The sequence below is a fragment of the Triticum urartu genome, chromosome 4A (genome assembly GCF_056163025.1).
Source record: "Triticum urartu cultivar PI428250 chromosome 4A, HENAU_Tu73, whole genome shotgun sequence".
Lineage (NCBI taxonomy): Eukaryota > Viridiplantae > Streptophyta > Magnoliopsida > Poales > Poaceae > Triticum > Triticum urartu.
Genome location: NC_141876.1, coordinates 203,122,934 through 203,137,812, shown reverse-complemented (window position 1 = coordinate 203,137,812; position 14,879 = coordinate 203,122,934).

Below are 14,879 nucleotides of genomic sequence, written 5' to 3'. Positions count from 1 at the left end.
TTCGGGGAAAACCAACGCAAGCCCAAGACGCAGCACATACCCAGGGAGAACACTTATACCTTGAAATTTAGTGAGAGATCATCTCATAATGCTACCGCCGAACTAAGCAATTAAGATGCATAAAGGATAAACATCACATGCTATCAATATAAGTGATATGATATGGCCATCATCATCTTGTGCCTTTGATCTGCATCTCCAAATCACCGTCATGATCAGCATCGTCACTGGCTTGACACCTTGATCTCCATCGTAGCATCGTTGTCGTCTCACCAACTATTGCTTCTACGACTATCGCTACCACTTAGTGATAAAGTAAAGCAATTACATGGCGATTGCATTTCATACAATAAAGCGACAACCATATGGCTCCTGCCAGTTGCCGATAACTTATACAAAACATGATCATCTCATACAAAAATTATATATCATTACGTCTTGACCATATCACATCACAATAAGCCCTGCAAAAACAAGTTAGACGTCCTGTACTTTGTTGTTGCAAGTTTTACGTGGCTGCTACGGGCTTCTAGCAAGAACCGTTCTTACCTACGCAATAAAACCACAATGAATTTTCGTCAAGTGTGTTGTTTTAACCTTCAACAAGAACCCGTCTCATGAACGCGGTCATGTAATGTCGGTCCGGCCGCTTCATCCAACAATTCTGTCTAATCAAAGTAAGACGTTGCTGGTAAGCAGTATGACTATTATCGCCCACAACTTTTTGTGTTCTACTCGTGCATATAACATCTACGCATAGACCTGGCTCTGATACCACTGTTGGGGAACATAGTATTTCAAAAAAATTCCTACGATCACGCAGGATCTATCTAGGAGAAGCATAGCAATGAGCGGATAGAGTGTGTCCACGTACCCTCATAGACCGAAAGCGGAAGCGTTTAGTAATGCGATTGATGTAGTCAAACGTCTTCGCGATCCAACCGATCCAAGCACCGAATGTACGGCACCTCCGTGTTCAGCACACGTTCAGCTTGATGACGTCCCTCGATCTCTTGATCCAGTTGAGGACGAGCGAGAGTTCCATCAGCAGCACGGCGTGGTGACGGTGATGATGAAGTTACCGGCAAAGGGCTTCGCCTAAGCACTACGACAATATGACCGAGGTGTGTAACTGTGGAGGGGGGCACCGCACACGGTTAAGAGAAACTTGTGTGTTCTAGGGTGCCCCCGTGCCCCGTATATAAAGGAGGGGAGGGGGAGGCGGCCGGCCCCTATAGGGCGCGCCAGGAGAGGGGAGTCCTAATAGGACTCCAAGTCCTAGTAGGATTCCACGTGGAGGAAGGGGAAGAAGGAAGGGAGAGGGGGAAGGGAAGGAAAGGGGGGGCGCATGGCCAGCCCCTTGTGGCCCTTCTCTCTCCCCACTAAGGCCCATTAGTTCCCCCCGGGGCTTCCAATAACCCTCCGGCACTCTGATAATTATCTGGTACCTCTCGGAACTCATCCGGTGTCCGAATAATATCGTCCAATATATCAATCTTTATGTCTCGACCATTTCGAGACTCCTCGCCATATCCGTGATCTCATCCGGAACTCCAAACAAACTTCGGTCATCAAATCACATAACTCATAATACAAATCATCATCGAACGTTAAGCTTGCGGACCCTACGGGTTTGAGAACTATGTAGACATGACCGAGACACATCTCCGGTCAATTACCAATAGCGGAACCTGGACGCTCATATTGGCTCCTACATATTCTATGAAGATCTTTATCAGTTAAACCGCATAACAACATGTGTTGTTCCCTTTTTCATCGGTATGTTACTTGCCCGAGATTCGATCATCGGTATCACTATACCTAGTTCAATCTCGTTACCGGTAAGTCTCTTTACTCGTTCCGTAATGCATCATCCCATGGCTAACTCATTAGACACATTGCTTGCAAGTCTCATAGTGATGTGCATTACCGAGAGGGCCCAGCGATACCTCTCCGATACACTGAGTGACAAATCGTAATCTCGATCTATGCCAACTCAACAAACACCACCGGAGACACCTGTAGAGCATCTTTATAATCATCCAGTTACGTTGTGACATTTGATAGCACACAAGGTGTTCCTCCGGTATTCAGGAGTTGCATAATCTCATAATCAGAGGAACATGTATAAGTCATGAAGAAAGCAATAGCAATAAAACTAAACGATCATTATGCTAAGCTAACAGATGGGTCTTGTCCATCACATCATTCACTGGTGCGTGTCGGTCCTAAACAAATAGTTTAAAATCCCTTTTTGTGACGGCATCTAGAACTGTCGCCAAGTGAGTGTGGGCGATAGGGGGGTCCTTCCCACACTACCCAGAAACCATCGGGGATAGGGAGCCTTGATGCATAAAGTTGTCCCTATATAACCATTTCCGATATCTCGAATATCCCAAACGCTTCATCCTTGCCACTCGTTTGTGCTCGCATTGCCATCGCAGTCGGAGTTTTGTGGTTCTGCCTAAAACCAGGCAGATTCTAGGCACGGGAGATTTACGATGCCTCGCACATCACAAACTGTTCGTGATTATAAACCATGTACGATAGGTAGACAATCACACACATTTAGTTCTCCCGCACCGTATGTGATAGTGTCTGACATCACACACGCTTTGCGAATGGCAACAGTGTGCATGCTTGCACACGTTTCCTCTCTGTGAACCGCCTCGGATTATGGTGTATATCGCAAACGTTTGTGTTTTACCAACCGTGTGTGCCGTAATGACCTGCACAACGTAATTTCGCCCTAATTTAATTGCTGCTATTTAAAATTGTACCTAATTTAAACTTGAAAGTAGGTTATAGCTTTATTCATATCCATTGCTACCTCTTGAGCACTGCATTGGTTTTCCCTTGAAGAGGAAAGGGTCATGCAGCAAAGTAGCGTAAGTATTTCCCTCAGTTTTTGAGAACCAAGGTATCAATCAAGTAGGAGACTACACGCAAGTCACCTCGCACCTACACAAACAAATAAGAGCCTTGCAACCAACGCGATAAAGGTTTGTCAATCCCTTCACGGCCACTTGCAAAAGTGAGATCTGATAGAGATAATAAGATAAATATTTTTGGTATTTTTATGATAAAGATTGAAAGTAAAGATTGCAAAGTAAAACAGATTGGAAACTTATGTGATGGAAAATAGACTCGGGGGCCATAGGTTTCACTAGTGGCTTCTCTCAAGATAGCTTAAGTATTACGGTGGGTAAACAAATTACTGTCGAGCAATTGATAGAAAAGTGCATAATTATGAGAATATCTAGGCATGATCATGTATATAGGCATCACGTCTGCAACAAGTAGACCGAAACGATTCTGCATCTACTACTATTACTCCACACATCGACCGCTATCCAGCATGCATCTAGAGTATTAAGTTCATAAGAAGAGAGTAACACATTAGGCAAGATGGAATGATGTAGAGGGATAAACTCAAGCAATATGGTATAAACCTCATCTTTTTATCCTCGATGGAAACAATACAATACGTGACTTGCTGCCCCTGCTGTCACTAGGAAAGGACACCGCAAGATTGAACCCAAAGCTAAGCACTTAACCCATTGCAAGAAAGATCAATCTAGTAGGCCAAACCAAAATGATAATTCGAAGAGACTTGCAAAGACAACAAACCATACATAAAAGATTTCAGAGAAGAATCAAATATTTTTCATAGATAATCTTGATCATAAACCCACAATTCATCGGATCTCGACAAACACACCGCAAAAGAATTACATTGAATAGATCTCCAAGAAGATCGAGGAGAACTTTGTATTGAGATCCAAAGATAGAGAAGAAGCAATCTAGCTAATAACTATGGACCCGAAGGTTTGTGGTAAACTACTCACACATCATCGGAGAGGCTATGGTGTTGATGTAGAAGCCCTCCGTGATCGATTCCCCCTCCGGCAGAGCTCCGGAAAAGGCCCTGAGATGGGATCTCTTGGGCATAGAAGGTTGTGGCGGTGGAAATAGGGTTTCGTGGTGCTCCTGGATGTTTTCGGGGTATATGGGTATATATAGGAGGAAGAAGTACGTCGGTGGAGCTACGAGGGGCCCACAAGGGTGGGGGGCGCCCCCCCTGCCTCGTGGCCTCCTCACTTCTTTCTTGACGGACACTCCAAGTCTCCTGGATCATGTTTGTTCCAAATAACTCTCCCGAAGGTTTCATTCCGTTTGATATTCCTTTTCTGCGAAACACTAAAATAGGCAAAAAAACAGCAATTTTGCACTGGGCCTTTGGTTAGTAGGTTAGTCCCAAAAATAATATAAAAAGGTAAATTAAAGCCCATTAAACATCCAAAACAGATAATATAATAGCATGGAACAATCAAAAATTATAGATACGTTGGAGACGTATCATCCATCAGGTTCAAAGAACCAATGCATTATTCGATTCACAGGTACATATGTTTAAGAATTACAGAAGCACCAAATAAAGAATGATGTACCAGGGTTCTATACTTGTACTATTACAAATGGTCAAGAAAGAGGTGACAGACATTCCAGTTGCTGAACAAGGTGAAGCGGAATGGCCCTATCGTGTTTTCCTGGATGCAGAAGGCATGCAGGACTCTAGTACAACCCCTTGTGATGGCCGGCCGCCAATCATGTAGTTTGAGAGGTTATCTTGAGTAAACTGCTTCAGGATCCACTGCAAAAGAAAAAAGATTCAGATATTGTCATCTAACACAACTCATTACAGGCAGTAAAAAGAAGGCTACAGGGTTCTTACTTACCATCCTGCAGTTCACTATTGTCTTGCATAAAGTGTAAACAAATAGTTTGATTGACATCTTTTGACCCATTTTAGTAACAATCTTTATCAGTTTCCTCACTTGATGCTGGTTCAAGAATATCTAATTGCCCCATGCGCAGAAAGGGTCGAAGTTTGGATCTTTGGCAATGATATATGTACCTAAAAGCACCAAGATAATATTAGAAACTAAACAACAATTGAAAAATGATGTAGTACAACATTCATCCATCCCATTATATAAGATTTTATTACATGTATATCTAGACATCATCAGAACATTAAGGTAACACTCTTCCTTGTTGCTATGTAGCTTGGGATTGCATATTTAGTCATTCAGTACAATGCATGTTGCTAAACAACAATTGAAAAACGAAAAGGCATGTTAACTGCAATATCCTTAACAGTAACCAAATATCATAATTCATAGTGGTATTGTGGAAACTGTTATTGATGAAATTGAACTGCACCGCAAATAGTTGCACATATAGAGCATCACATTGTGAAGAACTGAAATAAAAAAGTCATAAGGACATCTCTAGGCGATCCTTAAAAAGTTAAAGGACTAAAACCCTTAGTGGATATATATATATATACACTCCAGCAATTTTTGGCCTTTTCTAGTCGATCCCCTAAACTTAAGGTTGTAAACTTCAATTTCATCAAGTTCAAAGCAGGTTCAACCGAAAGTAGCATGCATTCAAACATAAACATAGATAGTTTTGCATAACCAAAAATAAAACATAAATTTAAACTAAGCTAAACTACTTTCGATCGAAGTAGAGGTCGAGCGAATCCTTCCTTGTCATGTACGATGTGCCGCGAGCCGGGTCCGTGCCAGTACCGTTGTCGGGGTCGTTGGGGAAGGCACTCCTCCACTCATCGACGTCGATCTCCTCGTCCTGGGGTCCCACCTCGACGCCCTCCGCACCGCCATCGCCGCTGCCTTCGACCTCCTCATCAGACGAGAGCGCGATAACCTCGCCACCCTCCACACCACCGTCCTCGCCGCCTTCGACTTTGTCATCGGAGGAGAGCGCGATAACCTCGCCCCCTCCGTGCCAGCAAAGATCGCCCGCTCTGCCTCCACGAGCTCCGGGTGCTGCCGGTGGAGCTCTTGCATGTAGGCCTCGTCGGCGGCCTCAGCCTCAAGACGCTCCCACACCTCGCGGTCCTCCCGTGCCATAGCCAAGCTCACCACCCTGGCTCCGGCGGAACAAGGTGGACCGTATGTGTGCTGAAGGGGAAATTGAGCCAAGCCGTCGTGCCATGGTAGCGGACCTGCCAGCGGTCGTACTCCCTCGGCTGTGTGGAAGCTACCGAGCCACCGGCGGGTGTGGGTCTCTTGATTTGTAATCTCGGTGACCCACGTCCCCCGCCGCCGGTGCCGGACCCCGAGGTAGGACTTTGTCGGCTGCTGGGTCTGGGGGAGGACGGGGAAGTCCTTGAACCGGCGTAGGGGCGCGGCGGCGGGCGGATTGGGGGACCGGCGACGACGGATCGGGCCCGCGGAGGATGACAAGGACACCTCGGCGGCCACCTCGCCAGCGTCGGGCGAAAAGGCCGCGATAAACCTCTTTTTGGCCATTGGCTACTCAAGCTCCCCGGCACACAGGCAGAGGTTGAGGATGGAGGCGCCGGCGATGGCGGCGACCTACCAATGGTTTTGAGGGTTGTGTGTGTCTGTGTGAGCGGAGGTTGTGTTTGAGGAAATACTATGGCAATTGAAAATTTTACTAGGCAGGAGTAACAAGGCGGGGCTACTGAAAATTTGGATCAACAGCGAGCAGATATTTTTGAGATTGCGAGGGATGCAGAGGCGGGAGTAAAATGCCTGGGCTAGTAAAAATTTGAATCAAGGGACTAAAGCAGAGAGGGATGCAGAGGCCGGAGTTTTGGGGGAGCGAGCTAGTGTGCTTGACAAGCCGGTTGTGGACTGTAGCCGACGCACCTTCTTGCATAAGCCATGGCGTACTATACACTGACGGTGATCCAAGATATTTTGTACTACATCTCACATGGTTGGTGAGAATAAACTGTGTGGGATCTATTTGATTTGAATTACAAAATGGGGTCACATCGGCAATGGACGGTTTTTGAATTGCTAGACCTTTTATCTTCAGTGAACATGCAACTGTATGTGTGTTGTAAAAGAATTGGAATTATTCAGGGTTCGTTTGGACATTTCATACATTAAACTGGTTTTCTTGCCATTTCGGGTGCACAATTCAAAATTAAACTACATGCACATGCTCTGGTGCATACAAATTGGTTGAAAAATCAAATATGTGTTCTTCAGTGCATGCTTAGGTCCCATGGAAGAAATGGGAATGAATTTTTTGGGGTCCGTTTGGCCTTTTTATGAAACTTGGCATGCTATCATGGAGCAGCATCAACATGCCGTGGTGAAAATTTTGTCCCATTTGGGACAGGTTTGGGTATAAGCTTCTCACAAACCAGAGCTTCTCACAACAAGCATGATGGTTTTCGTAGGAAATGTACCACCTTTGGGGACGAGACGATAGCCGTTGCCTATTATTGCTTTCAAAAAAATTCTAGTGTCAACATAGAACAACAGGAGTCTTGTGTTCAATCTTGGAATTTTTCGGGGTTCGTTTGGCCATTTTTATACATTAACTGGGTTTTCTAGGCATTTTTGTGCATAATTCAAATTTGAACTACAAGCACATGCTCCAATAATGCACCAAAGTTGGTTGGAAAATCACATGTGTGTCCTTGGGTGAATTTATAGGTCCCATGCAAGAGATGGGAATGAATTTCAAACACCAGGGCACTGTTGATTGCTGGCAAAATGTTGAGATGCCTAGTTTCCAAAACTCATATGAAATTAATGAAACTTGGCATGTTATCATGGAGCGGCATCAACATGCTGTGGTGAAAATTTTATCCCATTTTGGGCAGGTTTGGGTATAAACTTCTCACAAATCAGAGCTTCTCACAACAAGCATAATGGTTTCAATAGGGAACATACCACCTTTGGGGACGAGACGATATCCGTTGCCTCTTATTGCTTTCAAAAAATTTCTAGTGTCAACATGGAACAACAGGAGTGTTGTGTTCAATCTTGGAATTTTCCGGGGTTCGTTTGGCCTTTTTTATACATTAACTGGGTTTTCTAGGCATTTTATGTGCATAATTCAAATTTGAACTGCAAGCACGTGCTCCAATGCACCAAAGCTGGTTGAAAAAACACATGTGTGTCCTTGGGTGAATTTCTAGGTCCCATGCAAGAGATGGGAATGAAATTCAAACACCATGGCACTGTTGTTTGCCAGCAAAACGTTGAGATGCCTGGTTTTTAAATTCTAGTAAATCCAAAACTTGTCTGAAATTCATGAAACTTGGCATGCTATCAAGGAGCGGCATCAACATGCCGTGGTGAAAATTTTGTCCCATTTGGGGCAGGTTTGGGTATAAGCTTCTCACAAACCAGAGCTTCTCACAACAAGCACGATGGTTTCGATAGGGAACGTACCACCTTTGGTGACGGTACGATATCCGTTGCCTCTTATTGCTTTCAAAAAATTCTAGTGTCAACATAGAACAAGAGGAGTGTTGTGTTCAATCTTGGAATTTTTCGGGGTTCGTTTGGCCTTTTTATAGATTAACTGGGTTTTCTAGGCATTTTATGTGCATAATTCAAATTTGAACTGCAAGCACATGCTCCAATGCACTAAAGTTGGTTGAAAAATCACATGTGTGTCCTTGGGTGAATTTCTTGGTCCCCTGCAAGAGATGGGAATGAAATTCAAACACAAGGGCGCTGTTGATTGCCGGCAAAACATTGAGATGCCTGGTTTTTAAATTCTAGTAAATCCAAAACTCGTCTGAAATTCATGAAACTTGGCATGCTATCATGGAGCGGCATCAACATGCCATGGTAAAAAAATTGTCCCGTTTGGGGTAGTTTCGGGTATAAACTTCTCACAAACCAAAGCTTCTCACAACAAGTATGATGATTTCGATAGGGAACATCCCACCTTTGGGGAAGAAATGATATCCATTGCCTCTTATTGCTTTCAAATATTTTTTTAGTGTCAACATAGAACAACAGGAGTGTTGTGTCAATTTTTGTGATTTTTCTGGGTTTGTTTGGACATTTTTTATGCATTAACCGGTTTTCTAGGCATTTTATTTGCATAATTCAAATCTGAACTACAAGCACATGCTCCAATGCACTAAGGTTGGTTGAAAAATCTAATATGTGTCCTTGGGTGAATTTCTAGGTCCCATGCAAGAGATGGGAATGAAATTCAAACACAAGGTACTGTTGATTGCTGACAAAACATTGAGATGCCTGGTTTTTAAATTCTAGTAAATCCAAAACTCGTCTGAAATTCATGAAACTTGGCATGCTATCATCGAGCGGCATCAACATGCCGTGTTAAAAAATTTGTCCCATTTGGGGCAGGTTCGGGTATATGCTTCTCATAAACCAGAGCTTCTCACAACAAGCATGATGGTTTCGGTAGGGAACGTCCCACCTTTGGGGACGAAACGATATCCATTGCCTCTTATTGCTTTCAAAAAATTTCTCGTGTCAACATAGAACAACATGAGTGTTGTGTCAATTTTTTGGATTTTTTGGGGTTCGTTTGGACATTTTTATGCATTAACTGAGTTTTTCAATGCATTTATGTGCATAATTCAAATTTGAACTACATGCACATGCTCCAGTGCATATAAATTGGTTGAAAAATCAAATATGTGTCCTTGGGTGCATGCTTAGATCCCATGCAAGAAATGAGAATGAATTTCAAACACCAGGGCACCCTTGATTGCCGACAAAACATTGAAATGCCTCATTTTTAAATTCTACTAAATCCAAAACTCGTCTGAAATTCATGAAACTTGGCATGCTTTCATGGAGCGGCATCAACATGCCGTGGTAAAAAATTTGTCCCGTTTGGGGCAGGTTTGGGTATATGCTTCTCACAAACCAGAGCTTCTCACAACAAGCATCATGGTTTCGGTAGGGAACGTCCCACCTTTGGGGACGAAATGATATGCACTGCCTCTTATTGCTTCCAAAAAATTTCTCGTGACAACATAGAATAACAGGAGTGTTGTGTCAATTTTTGTGATTTTTCGGGGTTCTTTTGGACATTTTTATGCATTAACTGAGTTTTTAATGCATTTATGTGCATAATTCAAATTTGAACTACATGCACATGCTCCAGTGCATATAAATTGGTTGAAAAATCAAATCTGTATCCTTAGGTGCATTCTTAGGTCCCATGCAATAAATGGGAATGAATTTCAAACACCAGGGCACCGTTGATTGCCGACAAAACATTGAGATGCCTAGTTTTTAAATTCTAGTAAATCCAAAACACGTCTGACATTCATGAAACTTGGCATGCTATCATGGAATGGCGCCCGACATGATGTGGTATTTTTCATGTCCATTTTGAGAGAAGGCGCACTCAAATAATGACAGCCAACAAAAGGCATTTTGAAAAAATAGTTACCACTTAATATCTCAAACATTTATATAATTCAAAACGTGTGTGTTATGTTAACCATTCACGTAATGCCATGTGTCTTAGTTTTAATGGCTGTAGGAGGTGCCGTGTGGATAGCTGCTTGACCTTGACTGAACGGGAGGCGTGCGAGCGTAGTCTAGTGCGTAGGCTGACCGAGAGGCATGCAAGCTGTCCTCCAATGCGCAGGCTCACCGGGAAGCATGCGAGCTTTCCCTGCGCATGCTCACTGGGAAGCGAGCCCTTTGATTTCCATGGCCTCCTGCCTTCCTCTCCATTAATGGCGCCCGAGCCGCTATTTAATACGGGCGGCCTTACTGTTTGCCTCCCATCCCTCCCCCGCAGACCTCCACCGCCATGGCGCAGAATGATCATCTGCCACTAGTCTTCAAGTTTGGTGAAGTCGACTCCGAGCCGGAGGAGATAGAAAATAAGGAGGAATGGGGCCTCATGGACATGGCCCAGAACGAGCTGGCCGCGGCGGTTGCTGCCGCTGCTCCCTTCCCAGCTCCCATCCACGCGCCCGCGGCAGCGACCATCCCCTTAGCATTGACGGGCTGGTCGCCGAGCACTATCGCAGAGCTGGAAGCCACGGGCGTCAGCGAGGTCTCCGCGGACCCACGCGAGCTCGTGTACATGCCAGCGCCAGCGCCCGTGCCCGTGTGTGCCCCTCCACCCACCGTGCCGTCGGCCCCCGGGCGTTTGGCTGCATTCGCCACACCTGTGCGTGCCCCTCCACCCATCGTGGCGCCGGTCCTCGTGCGTTTGGCTGCACTCGCCGCGTCTGTGCCCGTGCCCGTGCGCTCCCCCCTCAGCGGCATGGGATGCTGCCGTCGACCGCTACCTCTTAGCGGCGCCAGTTGCCGTCCTCCTACGCCCCGCCCATCGATCGCGCGATGACATGATGTTTGATTTACAAGTGAAGAACATTTTGTGCTGCCTTGAAGACTTCAACAATGGCGTCCCGGAGGACGACAACGACAACGACGGCGTGGCACGCCGCCTCCGCCTCCGCCGGAAATAGTTTTTTTGGGTTTAATATTGTATCTCGAATTCTCGGTCATATGAATATAAATTTACAGTGTGACTGAATGAAATATATGGTTTGAACGAACTTTCATTTTTCTCTCTTAATGTATAGACTTATCAAATGATTTTATTTTGAAAAAAAGTCAACTGTTTTAAATATAAAACCCTCATCGCAAACATTTTAGTTAGAACTCCCATATGCAAACCGACAGCTTCCCTAGGAAGCCAAGGGAAAATGTGTCGAGCAGGATTTCTGCATCCCTTCAACGCAAACGGTTGTTTTGCATGACCCGTGTGCAACCACATACAAACAATTGGGTAAGATTTGCATATTTGTCATTTTGGGTATGTTGCCATTTCTCAAACTGGAAAGATTGACATTTGTTTATCTAGTAACATTGACATTTTTCAACCTTGTAACACTGCGATTTGTCAAAATATGCAGCTACAAATCACTAGCACTATCAAGTTTTTACAACTAAAATCACTAGCACTGTTCATATGGACACCATTAGCAGGCGTGAGTTCATGGACGCATATGCAAATGTACCATTGATTACATATAACAAGAAGAGGTGATCCATCGAAATAAGTTGCTACGCGCCACTGAGTATATGGGTCCTGCTCATCCTCATGCTCGTGAGTAAAATTTTCAAGTATAGGTGGTGGAATGTTCACAGGACCTTAGAAACACAAGAAGGTTAATTAATTAGTAAAGGGAAACTAGCTAACCCGCATGCATGTGGATGAAACAATTATAATTACGGTGGAATACAAACGTACCGAAAGCCTGATGATTCCATGCAAAAACAGTGCCACGAGTGGTGGCAACAAACACAAGACCCTCGTATTGAATTGCATCACAGTACTCATCCGTGTATAGAAACTGATTTTTGAGCAATATCCATCGAGGTGCGGAAGTAAGGAAGGCAACAAGCTTGTCGAAGATAACAACAACTTCATAGTTCGTGTAATCCCAAGAGCGGTTGGGAACTCGACAAATTGCTATCTTTCATAGATGACAGTTACCATGATTGTATTTGAACTCACATAGACCATCGGTGTGCTCAACCTCTGGGCAATCTGAGATTTTTGGAAGTGGAACCCAGTGATGAGTGTACACATTCACAAGTTCCCACTTGCAGTTCTACCCAATATAAACAACCCAATCTTCATTTGCGCCTGCCCAAGCCTTGCCCTCAAGCGGTGGCATCTTAACAACACACGTATCATTATCAAGCGGCATCAACTTGCACAAGGCGAGGCTTCCGTCGTCCCTGCGCCAGTCCGCAGGGTCACGGAGAAAAATATAGGGGAGATCAAACCGCTCGTGGACCCTTGGGTTCCTTGTAATGATGTTATTAGTTGAGTCGAGAATGGTCTTGAACAAACCTGCCATGCTAGCCGAGGTGATGACGTCACACCGATCAATGAGTTCCTCCACCGCGTCATCATTCAGATCGGGGCAAGAATAACAGGGTCGTTTCCAGCTTGTTCCCTCCATGGAGAAGACGATCAAACAATGGCAGAAGGAAGGGTGAAGGAAAATGGAGGAGGGAGGAAGAGCTAGCGTGCGACAGTAGTTCCAAATCAAGAGGGAAAGGCGAAGAGTCGGTGGACGGTTTCCATGGTACACGAAGAGGTGCCTGGGGAGCGAACGGTCGCCACAGAGGTCACACACTAACGACAAGGGCCGAGTGAACCACATCCAATCCCATTGCACAACACACACGTCTTGTTAAGTTGAACCGTTTTTGTACTCTTGTGTCAGCGCAAATAGTTCATTCGAGTGAACCGCATGCCGTATATCCCACACACCTTGATCTGGCTGACTGATACGTCTCCAATGTATCTATAATTTTTGATTGTTCCATGCTATTATATTATCTGTTTTGGATGTTAATGGGCTTTATTTTACACTTTTATATTATTTTTGGGACTAACCTATTAACCGGGGGCCCAACCCAAATTGTTGTTGTTTTGCCTATTTTAGTGTTTCGCAGAAAAGGAATATCAAATGGAGTCCAAACGGAATGAAACCTTCGGGAGCGTTATTTTTGGAACAAACGTGATCAAGGAGACTTGGAGTGGATGTCAAGAAACAATCGAGGAGGCCACGAGGCAGGGGGCGCGCCCACCCCCCTGGGCGCACCCTCCACCCTCGTGGGCCCCTCGTTGCTCCACCGACCTACTTCTTCCTCCTATATATATCCATATACCCCGCAAATATCCAGGAGCACCACGAAACCCTATTCCATCGCCGCAACCTTCTGTACCCAAGAGATCCCATCTTGGGGCCTTTTCCGGAGCTCCGTCAGAGAGGGCATTGATCACGGAGGGCCTCTCCATCAACTCCATGGCCCCTCCGATGATGTGTGAGTAGTTTACTTCAGACCTTCGGGTCGATAGATAGTAGCTAGATGGCTTCTTCTCTCTCTTTGGATCTCAATACAAAGTTCTCCTCGATTCTCTTGGAGATCTATTCGATGTAATCTTCTTTTGCGGTGTGTTTGTCGAGATCCGATGAATTGTGGGTTTATGATCAAGTTTATCTATGAACAATATTTGAATCTTCTCTGGATTCTTTTTTGTATGATTGGTTTATCTTTGCAAGTCTCTTCGAATTATCAGTTTGGTTTGGCCTACTAGATTGATCTTTCTTGAAATGGGAGAAGTGCTTAGCTTTGGGTTCAATCTTGCGGTGCTCGACCCTAGTGACAGAAAGGGAAATGACACATATTGTATTGTTTCCCTCGAGGATAAAAATATGGGGTTTACATCATATTGCATGAGTTTATCCCTCTACATCATGTCATCTTGCTTAAGGCGTTACTCTGTTCTTATGAACTTAATACTCTAGATGCATGCTGGATAGCGGTCGATGTGTGGAGTAATAGTAGTAGATGCAGGAAGGAGTCAGTCTACTTGTCATAGACGTGATGCCTATATACATGATCATACCTAGATATTCTCATAATTATTCGCTTTTCTATCAATTGATCGACAATAATTTGTTCACCCATCGTAATACTTATGCTATCTTGAGAGAAGCCACTAGTGAAATCTATGGCCCCTGGGTCTATTCTCCATCATACAAGTTTCCAATCTATTTTATTTTGCAATCTTTACTTTCAATCTATATCATAAAAATACCAAAAATATGTATCATATTATTATTATCTCTATCAGATCTCACTCTTGCAAGTGGCCGTGAAGGGATTGACAACCCCTTTATTGCATTGGTTGCGAGGTTCTTATTTGTTTGTGTAGGTACGAGGTGACTCGCGCGTGGTCTCCTACTGGATTGATACCTTGGTTCTCAAAAACTGAGGGAAATACTTACGCTGCTTTACTGCATCACCCTTTCCTCTTCAAGGGAAAACCAACGTAGTGCTCAAGAGGTAGCAAGAAGGATTTCTGGCGCCGTTGCCGGGGAGATCTACGCCAAGTCAAGACATACCAAGTACCCATCACAACTCTTATCCTTCGCATTACATTATTTGCCATTTGCCTCTCGTTTTCCTCTCCTCCACTTCACCCTTGCCGTTTTATTCGCCCCCTCTTCCGTTTGCCTCTTTTTCGCTTTCTTC